A 12,850-nucleotide genomic window follows, 5' to 3' on the forward strand; every position below is an offset into this window, starting at 1 on the left:
ACCTACATCTACATAAAAAATATGAGGAACACTCATTTCGGCCTGTACATAGTACAGAGGAAAAAATACTCTAAGTGGCAGTGCTGCAGTGCTGTAGTGAAATGTAAGGAACAGCATTGGATAAAAATAAAACTAGACTAACAGTAGTGGGGAATGTTGAGTATTGCACGGTATTACAGTAGTGGGGAATATTGGGTATTGCACGATACGAGCTCAGGTGCAGGACTGCACAATTGCACTAATGACCGCCAGTTTGTAGAGACTACACAATGTTCTTGTTAAAGAGTCTGACAGCAGCAGGCAAGAAGGAACGGCGGAATCTCTCCTTTGCACAGCGAGGGTGTAACAGTCTGTCACTGAAGGTGCTGTGGAGTGCTGTTAGGGTGCCCTGGAGGGGGTGGTCCGGGTTGCCCAGCATTGATGACAGCTTGGCCAACATCCTCCTGTCCCCCACCGAGTCCACAGAGTCCAGGGAGCAGCCCAGGACAGAGCCGGCCCTCTTGACCAGTTTGTCCAGCCGCTTCTTGTCCCGGGCCGAGACGCCGCCTGCCCAGGTGACCACTCCCTGGAAGATGACCGATGCAACCACCGAGTCATAAAAGTTCCTGAGGAGTGTCCCCTGAACCCCAAAAGACCTCAGTCTCCTGAGGAGGAAGAGTCTGCTCTGACTCTTCCTATAGAGGGCGTCTGTGTTGTCGCACCAGTCCAGTTTATTGTTCAGATGAACACCCAGGTACTTGTAAGTTGAGACTCTCTCAACATCTGTTCCCCGGATGTTCACTGGTGCAGGTGAAGAGTGCTGGCGCCTACCGAAATCCACCACCATTTCTTTGGATTTCCCCGCATTGATCAGGAGGCGGTTCTGCTGGCACCAGTCCACAAAACCCTGAGTAAGTTCTCTGTACTCCCGATCATCTCCGCCTGTGATGAGGCCGACAATCGCAGAGTCGTCAGAGAACTTCTGCAGGTGACAGGTAGGGGTGTTGTAGTTGAAGTCCGAGGTGTAGAGGGTGAACAGGAAGGGAGCCAAGACAGTTCCCTGTGGGGCCCCCGTGCTGCAGAGGAGCACATCAGACACACAGTCCTGTGTCCTCACATACTGTGGCCGGTTTGTGAGGTAGTCCTGGATCCATGTGGTGAGGTGGTGCGCCACCCCCGCCCGCTCCAGCTTGTCTCCCAGTAGGGTGGGCTGGATGGTGTTGAAAGCACTGGAGAAATCAAAGAACATGATCCTCACAGTGCTCCCCGCCTTCTCCAGGTGGGAGAGTGAAGTGTGGAGGAGGTAGATGATGGCATCATCCACACTGATGCCAGGCTGGTATGCGAACTGGAGTGGGTCCATTGAGGAGCTCACCAGGGGGCGCAGGTGGACAAGGACCAGTCTCTCCAGGGTCTTCATCAGGTGAGACGTCAGCGCCACCGGTCTGAAGCTGTTGAGCTCCTTCGGGTGGGGGGTCTTTGGCACCGGGACCAGGCAGGATGTTTTCCATAGCTGGGGGACCCTGCCCAGCTTCAGGCTCAGGTTGAACATGTGCTGGACAATTCCACACAGCTGGTCTGCGCAGGATTTGAGGAGCTGGGGGCTGATGCCATCTGGACCCGCTGCCTTCCTCGCCTTCATCTTCTTCAGCTGGTTCCTCACCTGAGATGTTGTGAAGGCCAAGGCTGGACAGGAAGGAGTGGTGGCTATCTGGTGTAGCTGGGAGCTGGAGACTGTGGAGAAAAGAGGGGAGGGGGTGACACGCCCAGCAGGAGGAGTAGGTGGAGACTGCAGCAGGAGAGACGGAGTGGAGGCAGGCATCTGATCGAACCTATTGAAAAAGAGATTTAGCTCATTTGCCCACTGCAGGTCCCCCCCAGTCCGGGTCTTGGGTTGTCCGTGGCCTGACATGGTCTTCAGGCCCCTCCAGACTCCCCTGGCGTTATTCTGCAGCAGCTGCTCCTCCATCCTCTTCCTGTAGGACCTTTTCCCCTCTCTGATCCTCCTCCTCAGCTGGCGCTGCACAGTCCTCCGCTCCTCTATGTTGCCTGACGCAAAAGCCCTCCTCTTCTCCTTCAGGAGAGCTTTTATGTCTGGTGTGATCCAGGGTTTGTTGTTGGAGAAACACCTTACTGTCCTGGTGGGTATGGTGTTCTCCATGCAGAAATTTATATAGTCTGTAACAGTGTCCGTTAGACTACTAATGTCTTCCCCGTGAGCATCGCTGAAAACTTCCCACACAGTTGTGCTGAAGCAGTCCTTTAAGGCCTCCTCGGCCTCTCCAGACCATCTCTGAACCGTGCGGGTCACAGCTGGCTGCCTGCGGACCAGAGGTTTGTACACAGACTGGAGAGCCACCAGGTTGTGATCAGCTTTGCCCAGCGGGGGGAGGGGCAGTGATGTGTATGCCTCCTTGGTGTTGGCATAGAAAAGGTCCAGTGTTTTATTGTCTCTGGTGTGGCAGGTAAAATTATGTTCCTGACCACACAAAGAAACAGGAAGTGAAGCATGGGGGCTGGGACAATTCCCGCTTTGAATTCTTGGTAGAAGTGAAGCAAGGCATGATGGGAATGTTTTTGCAGATTCATTTTACCTCATTCCTAATGGTTTAGGTAATGTACTGACTGAACGATACTATTCAACCCTTCTGCCTCTTGCGGTATTTTGACCAAAAAATGGACACAATCTTTTCTGAATATTTTCTCACTTTCAAAATGTTCAGTGGCACCAGACAAATCCATACATATATAGTTTCTATCCATCTATCTATCTATCTCTCTCTTTATCTATCTCTCTCTCTCTATCTTCCATACATATATAGTTTCTATCCATCTATCTATCTATCTCTTTATCTCTCTCTCTCTATCGATCTATCGATCTATCTATCTATCTATCCATCTATCTATCTATCTCTTTATCTCTCTCTCTCTATCGATCTATCGATCTATCTATCTATCTATCTATCTATCTATCTATCTATCTATCTATCTATCTATCTATCTATCTATCTATCTATCTATCTATCTATCTATCTATCTATCTATCTATCTATCTATCTATCTATCTATCTATCTATCTATCTATCTCTCTATTAATCTATCTATCCATCCTATCTATCTATCCATCCTATCTGATCACAACAAACTCTGACAACTAGTCCAGGTGGTCAACAGTCTCTTTGCCGTGGTTGTAGTTGATATAATTAAAAAAATATTTTTGGCTTTCTTTTCCTTCAAAATTCCCTGAACCATTCAGTCAACAAGTGCGTTTTGTTAAAGTTCTCACTGCACGTCTTCACGTCTGCAGGCGCAGGCTGTGAGCCTCGGCTGGATTGGGCAGCGTCTTCGGAGTCCACCGTCGTCACAACGGTCGGCCGCCCCCGACAGCGGAGCTCCTCCCCGACGTTCGGCAGCAGTTGCACTCGCTCACTCGCCGGCGGAGAACCTCCAGTAACCGCGGCAACGTTGGCCAGAACATTTTATTATTTAACTAATTCGGGGGCTCAACTCATTAATAACCAATTGTTTGTCATTAATAGTCAATTGTTAATAAATTCTAATGTTCATTTGGTTCCCTCTCGCTCTCTCTACACATCATTTGAATTTGGTACAAATAATGAAGTAGTTAAGACATCCGCCAAACCCCTAAAGTGAAATTCCTCTAAGCTCCAGCACAACCGCACGTATTCCTTTGCACACGTGCACGGCTGGCGCGTGTGAACGTATGTGCGTGTACTTACACACGTCTGAAAAGGCACAGCAAAAGGCAAAGCAAAATTTAGCAAATGGCAGCCAATGTCACCCCGGAAGCAGAAACGCTACTGGGATGACCCCAGCATAATTAGAAGGTTCTTATCTTGGCGCCACCTGGAGGATTAGGGCTGTTCACACTCTCAACACTAATTTTATACTTTGGCTGCGTAGTGCACTCGTCACACAATAGTTTCATTCGGTAATCATTGAAAAATGCACGAAAACACATCAGGTTTACAATGCATCAAAAATCATGATTTAGAATGGGACTCATAAACTCTCACTGCACAGTATAAGTCTGTGGGCTGATGTAAGCAGACACACGTACACAGCCTGAAAGTCTTGAGTGCGCGTGAACGTCCGTGCATGTGCACGTGCACGCACGCACATGCACGCGCATACATTCATATCCACACATGAACATTTGGTAAGTACTCTTATTTCACTAAAATACTCTTTGTCATAACTGTCCCATTCATCTCACAAACACACACGCACACACGCACACACACGCTCACGCGCTCGCGCACGCACGCATGCACATACGTTTCTTGTCAATCACAATACAGCTTTTTATGCATGGAGCGCCACTCCCACAGCGCATACATCAGCGAAAGCAATGAGATTTGCATACAGCATTTTCATTTTCCAATATGAGCGCGCGTTTTCACTTGCACACGCGCGCACGGCTGAGGCACGTGTACGTGAGTGTATATTCCTGTATGTGCACGCACGCACACACACAACAAATCGACTCACGCAAACTCATGCCACAAGCACATACGTCATCTCGAAGCAAAATCATTAGTTGTCCTTTAGCGCCACATGGTGGATTAAGGCTGTTAACACTCTAAACTCCAATTTTCGATTTTCACGGTTTAGTAGACCCGTCACACAATGTACTCATCGGGTATTCATTGAAAATGCACGAAAACACACCAGGTTTACAGTAAGTCCAAAATCATGCTGTATAATGGGAGTCAATGGGACAAAAAATGGCAAAATACGTCCTGCGTAGTTAAAACAATGAAACCAGCTAACTCATGCAGGACTCATTTTAAAAATGACAGCATGGTGCCATTTTGAACTTCGGCATGTTCTGACCATCTGGGTGAAAGTTCAGCTCCCTCGTGTTATTTTTTTTATGCTTTGGCTTTGATGTAAAATTCTTTGATCTGAAATATCCAAGAAATGGTCAAATACCGCAGGAGGGTTAAACCGGTGGAAGAGTGAGGCATCATCCAGTGTGAATGTGTGCGTATGTGTCGACACGTGTCTCGCAGATGAGCCGTGACTGAAGAATCTGTGTGTGAAAGAGGTTGTCCTTGGTGAGTAGGACAACTCATACTTACCTGGCAGGGGAGATACCATGATCAAGAAGGTGGTTCACCCAGGGTGAGGCTCAGCCATTGCACTCTGGCTGTGCTGACCTCTGCGAATTCCCCAAATGTGGGACTCTCGACTGCACAATTTCTGGTAGTGGGGGACTGCGTTCGCGCTATCCCCTGATAACTTTGTCAAAATCAATACACCTGTCAATTTCTTCTTCTTATTCTTCATGATGCGCATCGTAGGATACATCTGTCAGATAGTAATTGTGGCATAACCATTTCGTCAAACGGACCCTCAGGCCCCGCCGGATGCCCATTTTTTGGGCCGGGGGGTGGTTGGTGTCGGCTGACAAATTTTTAAAAAATAGCTGGACTAAGCAAGTGGCTTTTAGTCAGGCCCACTAATCGGCCCTCATGGGTGCGACGTGCTCGCGGGGCGGCGGAATTTAATCTCAGCCTACTCGGTGAAAGGCTTCTTTTTAGGCTTCTTTCTACTCCCGCGTCGACGCGAGCGACAACTGATGTTATAGGGATTGTGGTATTGCCCCTCAGCACCCCCCGCCTCCTCTTGTAATAGTATGCCCCAGTTGTAGGTGGGAGGCGCGGGTTACGTGATGTGAAAATAAGGAAACACAAACACGCTTGAACGCACGTTGTTGTTGCACGTCTCTTCTTACACAAACAAATGCCACATTGATTAACATGACTAACGCATTGTGAAATACGCCATAGCCAAGCAGCTGTGTATAGTGGTTTGCTGGAATGCTTTTATTTTGAAGGAGGGGACGTGTGGAAGATAAATAAGTAACTTGACTACGACTTCTGGCTGCTGTTTGACCCAAATAATTATACGATAAATCGAGCCCGGGGCTCGCAATGCAAGTAAGCACACGCACGTTGGCTAAGTACTACTGGCGAGATTGAAGCGTGTCCACAGCGGGTTCAAATTGTAAATTAGTCAGCTAATGATCTTTAAAAAGCCTCTGCCGTTAGAGCATTTCTCCCGCGGAGATGTCAATTGTGGATGCTTTGTTTTTTGGTCGGAGGGCGGAACGGGGCCGACAATGTTTATGAATATGGCCGAGGGGTCGCGGCCGTAAGGGTACCCAAGTCAAGGGTGGAGGGTCGCGGCCGGACAGACAAAAAATGGTCTAATGCCCAGCTCTGGTAAACTCTCAATACGCATTTGTGGATGCTCAATAGGCATTTGTGACTGTGTTTACGGATATGATTTTTTTGACACATTTGTGGATTGAAATGCGCATTTGTAAATGGTTTTGCTTCAATAATGACCCCATAGATTGGCCAGTACCATTCAAACCCGAGCATCGACAATTCTGGTTGGCTAATACGTCTATCACTCAAACACCAAAGGGGAGGAAAAAAATACATTTTTGAATATAAAATGACACTTTCTTGCGATTGGATTATTGCGCCAGGTCAAACCTCGACGTCGATTAAATTTCGATTTATCGTGCAGCCCTAAACTTATCATTGGGTTCAGCGCAAGCAAAATTAGTGTCCACCAGACATGTCCACGACACGTGTATTGCTGCTTTGCTATTGGACACTTTGGGCCACATAACCCAAAGTACCCAGCAATTGCTCAGCTTTCGTTTCATTTGCAGGCGGGCAAAAACAACACAGTTGCACTAGTCATTACCTAAAATGCGTGTAGTTGTTGTTTGGGCTGTAAATGTGTTTGTTATGGCTATTTGACGTTTGTCACCGTCACTGTAGCTCATCCGGTCAGGAATGAAGTGGACCCCTGTGCCGATATGTAGTTATCGCTTCTCGGCCTTTTGGCTAAGATCAAGTGTAGTATCTGTTCTTATCAGCCTTTTGGCTAAGTCTGCGATCACCTCCTTTGGTTGTGTGTTCTACGCCTGTTGTGGCAAAGAGCTAAATCACAGGGGGATATATTGTCCTAACGGTTTGTGTTGAAAATCGCTTTTTTTTCTTAGGTCGGGTGCTGACGGTAAGTTGTTTGTTTTCCTTTAATTTTGTGGTCCTCCCACCATGTCGGCCACTTATGCCGGCATGCGGAGGTACCACAGTGTACGCTTCACCTTTAAGGACACTGGTGGAGGGACCCCGGGGATGTCCAGGTTGGACTTCTCCAGGAAATATGTCCAACAGACCTTAAAGTTTAAAGCTAATGAGCTTAATTGTATAATAACTTTGCCGTTCAGTAAAGGATTTGATGTTAGCTTTAATTCTGCTGCAAACCTTCGAGAATTTTGGACCCGGTTTGAAAATGTAAAAGCCCAGTTTTCTGTGTTTAACGTTGAGAAACTGACTGATAATGCTGCCAAAACAGTTATTGTCAGAATGTTCAATGAGACAGTTAACGCAGACGACATTTGTTTTTGGCTGGGTAGATATTGTGCGGTAAAAGGTCAGGCTGTGAAGGTGAGGGATGCGGACGGCATTTGGAATTGCGCTTGGCGGGTACCCATCCAGCAATGGCAGGACCCTCAGGGCTTCCAGGGCCTGAAACATCTCCCATCCATGATAGTCTTGGGCGAAAACCGAGGCTACATCCACTACCAAGGTCAACCCAAGCTCTGCCACAAATGTGGTGAGCACGGGCACCTGGCAGAAGCATGTGAGCAAATCATTTGTGGGAAATGTAGAGTAATTGGGCATACTTTTGAAGAATGTACCAATGGCAGAAAGTGCAATCTCTGTGGGGAATCAAACCACCTCTACAGAAATTGTCCAAAATCATTTGCCAACAAATTGAAGGCCGGAAAAGAAATGGGACAGCTTAATGGAAATGAAGGCAACAAACAAATTGAAAGTCATCAGAAAAATTCAAATCTCCCTCCAAAACCTGTTATTGGAGTAGAGGAAACCGGTGAGGAGGGGGAGGGGTGTGTATCGGCTCCACAGCTTAATGGAAATGAAAGCAACAAACAAATTGGAAGTCATCAGGAAAATTCAAATCTCCCTCCAAAACCTGTCATTGGAGTAGAGGAAACAGGTGAGGAGGGGGAGGGGCATGTATTGGCTCCACCAACAGGGAGCTCAGAAGAAAGTGGCATGTTGCAAGACCCGCCCACAAGCGAATCAAGTGAAGCCATCTCACAGCAGACTGACAGTGAGGACACTCAGATCCCTTGTGCACAAAAATCCAAAAGGCTAGCATCTGAAAGGTCTTCTGAGTCCCCTTTGACTTTAGAGAAGAGGGGAAAGCTTTGGAGCTCAGACAGTGAGGTGGATGAGCCCAGAGTTTTCCCCTGCAGCACACCAAATGAGCTCTCCTTTTTAAATATTAAATTGCAATCAACGCCCAAAAGTCACAATACCATGAATTTAAGGTTGCGTGAGAAACCATCACCAAAAGTTTCGCGGAGAAATGATCATGTACCCAACTCTCCTGCCGTACATATGAAGGAGGAACTGCAGTCTCGAGAAATAACTTAATGGACGGTTTTAATACTCCCTTTTGTGTTTTAATTTTAAATCATACCTGCAACTCTCACATTCTCAACTATAAATGTTAGAAGTGTGAAATCAAGGATTAGAGCCCAGAACGTCTTGTCCTTTTTAAAAACTATTAAGTCTGATGTGTTTTTAATCCAAGAATGTGGTCTACCTTTTTTAAGAAATTACAAACAGTGGGAGGAAATGTGGCCACACCCATCATTATGGAGTGGCTCAAATGAAAATCGAAATGACGGGGTGGCCATTTTAATAAACAATTCCCAAATTGAGGTTAAAAGGAGCACGGTGGTGGAAAATGGACGAGCACTGTTCGCACACCTAACATTTATAGGACAGGATTTTAACCTTTTAAATATTTATGGGTCTAATGATAAACATGATAGGTATGAACTTTTAGAAAACCTGCAGCCCCACATGCTAGGTCGCGCACCATTAATTATAGGAGGGGATTTTAATTGTGTTTTAAATATAAGGGATAGAAAGGGAGCTGGGGAGGATTTTAAAGTGGACAAAACATCTGTTTTACTGAATGACATGTGTCGGGTTTTTAAATTAGTCGATTGTTTTAAAACCATGCATCCAAGAGAGGAGGGCTTCACGTGGTTCAGTAGTGATAGCACCAGAGCCTCTCGCATAGACTACATATTTACACGTGATTGGCCACCGACGGATGCTAGATTAACGCCTGTTTTTTTCTCAGACCACCTAGTACTGTCATGTACTCTTTCACCGCCTTCTGGTGTCACCATTGGAGGAGGACTGTGGAAGATGAACTGCTCCCTGCTGGAGGATGAGGCCTTGGTTGCTAAATACAGGGAGCAGTACAAGGACTGGCAAACACTTCAAGACTTGTACGAATCGAGGGCACAGTGGTGGGAAATGATAAAGCTAAGAACTCAGAGCTTTTTTAAAAGAGCAGGTAAGGAAAAAAGAAGGAAGGAAATGAAACACATGCTGGGCCTGCAAAACAGACTACAAAGGTATTTTAATTTATCACAAAAGGGCATTAATTTTAATGAGGAAATTAAACAGGTCAAAAAGGAACTGAGACTTCTAGCAAATATCAAAAGTAGAGGCGTAATATTAAGGAGCAAAGAAAAAGAAATAGAGGAAGGAGAAAAATGTACCAGGTATTTCTTCAAAAAAATTATGAGCAAGGGTGGGGGTATCTTCAAGCTGCAAAAAGGAAATGGAGTGATAACGGAAATTAGCAGTGAAATAAACCAGGAAGTCGAAACTTACTACCAGAGACTGTATGACAAGAAAGATACTCAATTAGAGACAATGTCAGAAGTATTACATTTCATTGAGAAAACCGTGACTGACAAAGTGTTATTAACTCAAGATTTTACCCGAGAGGAAATAAATAAATGTGTAAGACAATTCAAAAAAGCAAAGTCTCCAGGAGAGGACGGCCTCTGCCTTGAGTTCTATTTGACCTTTTGGGACTTGTTGGCACCAGATTTAATCACTGTTTTTAATGAGTTGGACAAAACAAGACGACTACCAGATAGCTTCAGAGTAGGGATAGTCGCACTATTGCACAAAAAGGGAGACAAGACTGACCTTGGTAACTGGCGACCCATTACGCTTTTAAATGTTGATTGCAAACTTTTTAGTAAACTTTTAGCTATGCGTTTGTCTGTCTTACTGGACGAATTGATCGACCCTGATCAAACCTGTGCCATAGCGGGTAGGAAGATCACAGACAGCCTCACGCTGATCCGTGACACAATTTGCTACACAAGAGACAGAAATATGCGGTTAGTAATCTTAAACTTGGACTTTGAGAAGGCCTTCGACCGAGTTTCACATCAATACCTCTTTAGGCTATTGAAAAAATTGGGTCTTCCCCAAAGGTTTATAGGGTGGGTGGAACTGCTGTATCAGAACATTAGCAGCAAATTCATGGTTAATGGGAATTTGACAAAAGCAGTCCAGATTAACTCAGGTGTGCGTCAAGGCTGTCCCTTATCTGCTCTCCTCTATGTTTTATGCATAGAACCACTGGCACAGATTTTGAGACGGGACAAAATGATTAAGGGGGTGAGTATCCCTGGGGGCGGAGGACTTACAACAAAGTGCATCTTGTACATGGACGATGTTAACATCCTGTGTTCAGATCTTTTATCTGTGACAAGGGCCTTGGACTTGACTGACTGGTACGGAAGGGCCTCTGGGTCAAAACTCAATAGAGCTAAGACCCAAGCACAATTTTATGGACCGTGGACCGCGACAGAAAAGACAGGACTACCCCTGACACTGATACAAACGGACCAGAGAATACTTGGGATCAAATTTGGCAAAGATGGGGGCGGGGAAACAAACTGGGGTGACGTGATAGGGAAAGTGAGAAAAAGACTTGGTTTTTGGGGGCTGAGAGACCTGACTATAGAGGGGAAAGTTTTAATTATAAAAGCTGTTATTCTACCCTTGCTTTTATTGACCAGTTCTGTTTTTACCCCAACAAGAAATGTGCTTTTAGATTTGGACCGCGCCTTCTTTCATTTTATCTGGGGCTCCAAGTGGGAGAGACTGAAAAGAGACACCATGAAGAAAACCAAGGAAAATGGAGGAAAAGGAGTGCCGGACCTCCATCTCTTCTTGGGGAGCCAATATGTAGCCCTGCACCTGAGAAATGCGCTTGAACCATCAAGTGCCCAGAAGAGCCAAGCAATGACACGTTTCTGGATGGGTTCATACCTCCGGAAACTAAAATTAATACCGACTGATCATAAAATCCCTGTGTCTTTTAATCTGCCACCATTTTATTCTTTTATCAGGAATTTTTTAAGAAAGTTTGAGTTGGAAAAAGAAGAGTGTCATGTTTTAAAAAATCACAGATCTCTTATCTCTGTTGTGCAGAAGCGGGAAGCAGTGAGTCCAGTTCCCGGCCTCGCATTTGGTGAGCCCACAACGGTTTGGCGCAATGTCAACCATCCTGCCCTCTCAAACAGACTTCGGGACCTGTCATGGATGGTGGCCCATGAAATTCTCCCGGTGAGGTCCGTTATGCACTCCCGAGGAATGTCAGCGTCTTCAAATTGCCCCCGACCTGGTTGTGGCGCCCACGAGTCGGTGAGGCACCTCCTCTGGGAGTGCAGTGCTGCTGTAGACCTGTGGGCGACAGCCGGCCACCTACAATTCCCGGACTTGCCAGCAAGGGAGGCATTAAACGCACAGTTTGTGCTCTATGGGGTGAGCCAGTTGGAAAACCCTAAAGAACACTTTGAAAAGCAGTGGCTCACCCTCGCCGCCATCAAAGACGCCATCTGGACCTCCAGAAACTTGCTGGTAAGGAGACACAGACAGACCCCCCCTGTGGCTGTGCTCCGAATGGCCGCAGCTACCCTGACAGCTGCTGGCGGCAGGCCAAGGACGCAGCCACCAAGAAGAGTCGTCTGTGCCCACCCGGAGGAGGGAACCGAAGCTACACATAAAAGGTCTTGGCAGCGACGGTCTGGTTCACCGGGAGAGACTGCTGAAAAGGAACAAGAGGGGTGAGGAACTCCTATGGGCGCCCTGAGAGGACCGGAGGAATGCTGTTTGAAAGGGTAGGATGAGGTCCCAATTACTAAGGACACTACGCTTCTGTACAACAGGCTCGATATGTTCTATCTAATCTGTCTTTTAAATTTCAGTATATTATGCATAGTTTACCTGGTATTATTAAGGTTAACATGATGACTTTTAAGCTAACAAGGATATTGTTTGAACATGTTGTCTTGTGAATAGAGCTGTGCTCCATATTGGAGAGATGTGACTAACATTTGTCCATTGTAACAATAAAACTTGTTCAAAAGAAAAAAAATCTGTTCTTATCAGTTTAATATCTGATACGTCTCCTATCTGGGGACTACATATTAAATTGATTTTTGGATCTGGGAGATGGAAAAGGGGCTTGCTCCGTCCACTCCATGCATTGACCTGGTATTGCAGTATCTCCAGGAATGGTGCACCCCCGCTGCTGGTTAACGACAAGCATTAAACTTGGTCTGACGTTTCACGGTGGTGTTTCGGTCATTGCAGCCAATACTCATGATTACGAATGCCCCAGGTCGCAGTATCCTAAGAAGTGAAGGCAAGACTTCTGATGTTGGAAGTTTGCAATATCATTTCAGGAGGATATAGTTTAGTATTTTATTTTAATCTTTTTCCCTTTCAAGATAGAAAAACAATTAAAAGAATACAAAGTCATAGTTTTATCAAGAAAGACCTTTGTTTCCCACCATAAGAAAACATTGTCTTGCTCTGCCCACGCTACTCCAAAAAGAGCTAAAGTAAACAAGGATATTTGTCATACTTCAAATTTTATTAAAATGCTGTTACACCACTCG

General features: G+C 45.9%; 2 non-coding genes and 1 pseudogene across 2 annotated transcripts; all 3 read left to right on the top strand.

The window, feature by feature from the left end:
- Nucleotides 1-5,076: 5,076 nt before the first annotated feature.
- LOC147145262 (U1 spliceosomal RNA) lies at nt 5,077-5,240 on the top strand. Its single transcript, XR_015087688.1, has one exon. It is a non-coding gene; the product is annotated as a U1 spliceosomal RNA (small nuclear RNA).
- Nucleotides 5,241-6,849: 1,609 nt separating this feature from the next.
- On the top strand, nt 6,850-6,952 carry LOC147145263 (U2 spliceosomal RNA; annotated as a pseudogene).
- A 5,337-nt stretch (nt 6,953-12,289) lies between these two features.
- LOC147145264 (U2 spliceosomal RNA) lies at nt 12,290-12,477 on the top strand. The gene has a single exon (XR_015087649.1). It is a non-coding gene; the product is annotated as a U2 spliceosomal RNA (small nuclear RNA).
- Nucleotides 12,478-12,850: the final 373 nt, after the last annotated feature.

This window comes from Filicampus tigris, chromosome 7 (genome assembly GCF_054856515.1).
Source record: "Filicampus tigris isolate MCC_2025a chromosome 7, RoL_Ftig_1.0, whole genome shotgun sequence".
Taxonomy (NCBI): Eukaryota; Metazoa; Chordata; class Actinopteri; order Syngnathiformes; family Syngnathidae; genus Filicampus; species Filicampus tigris.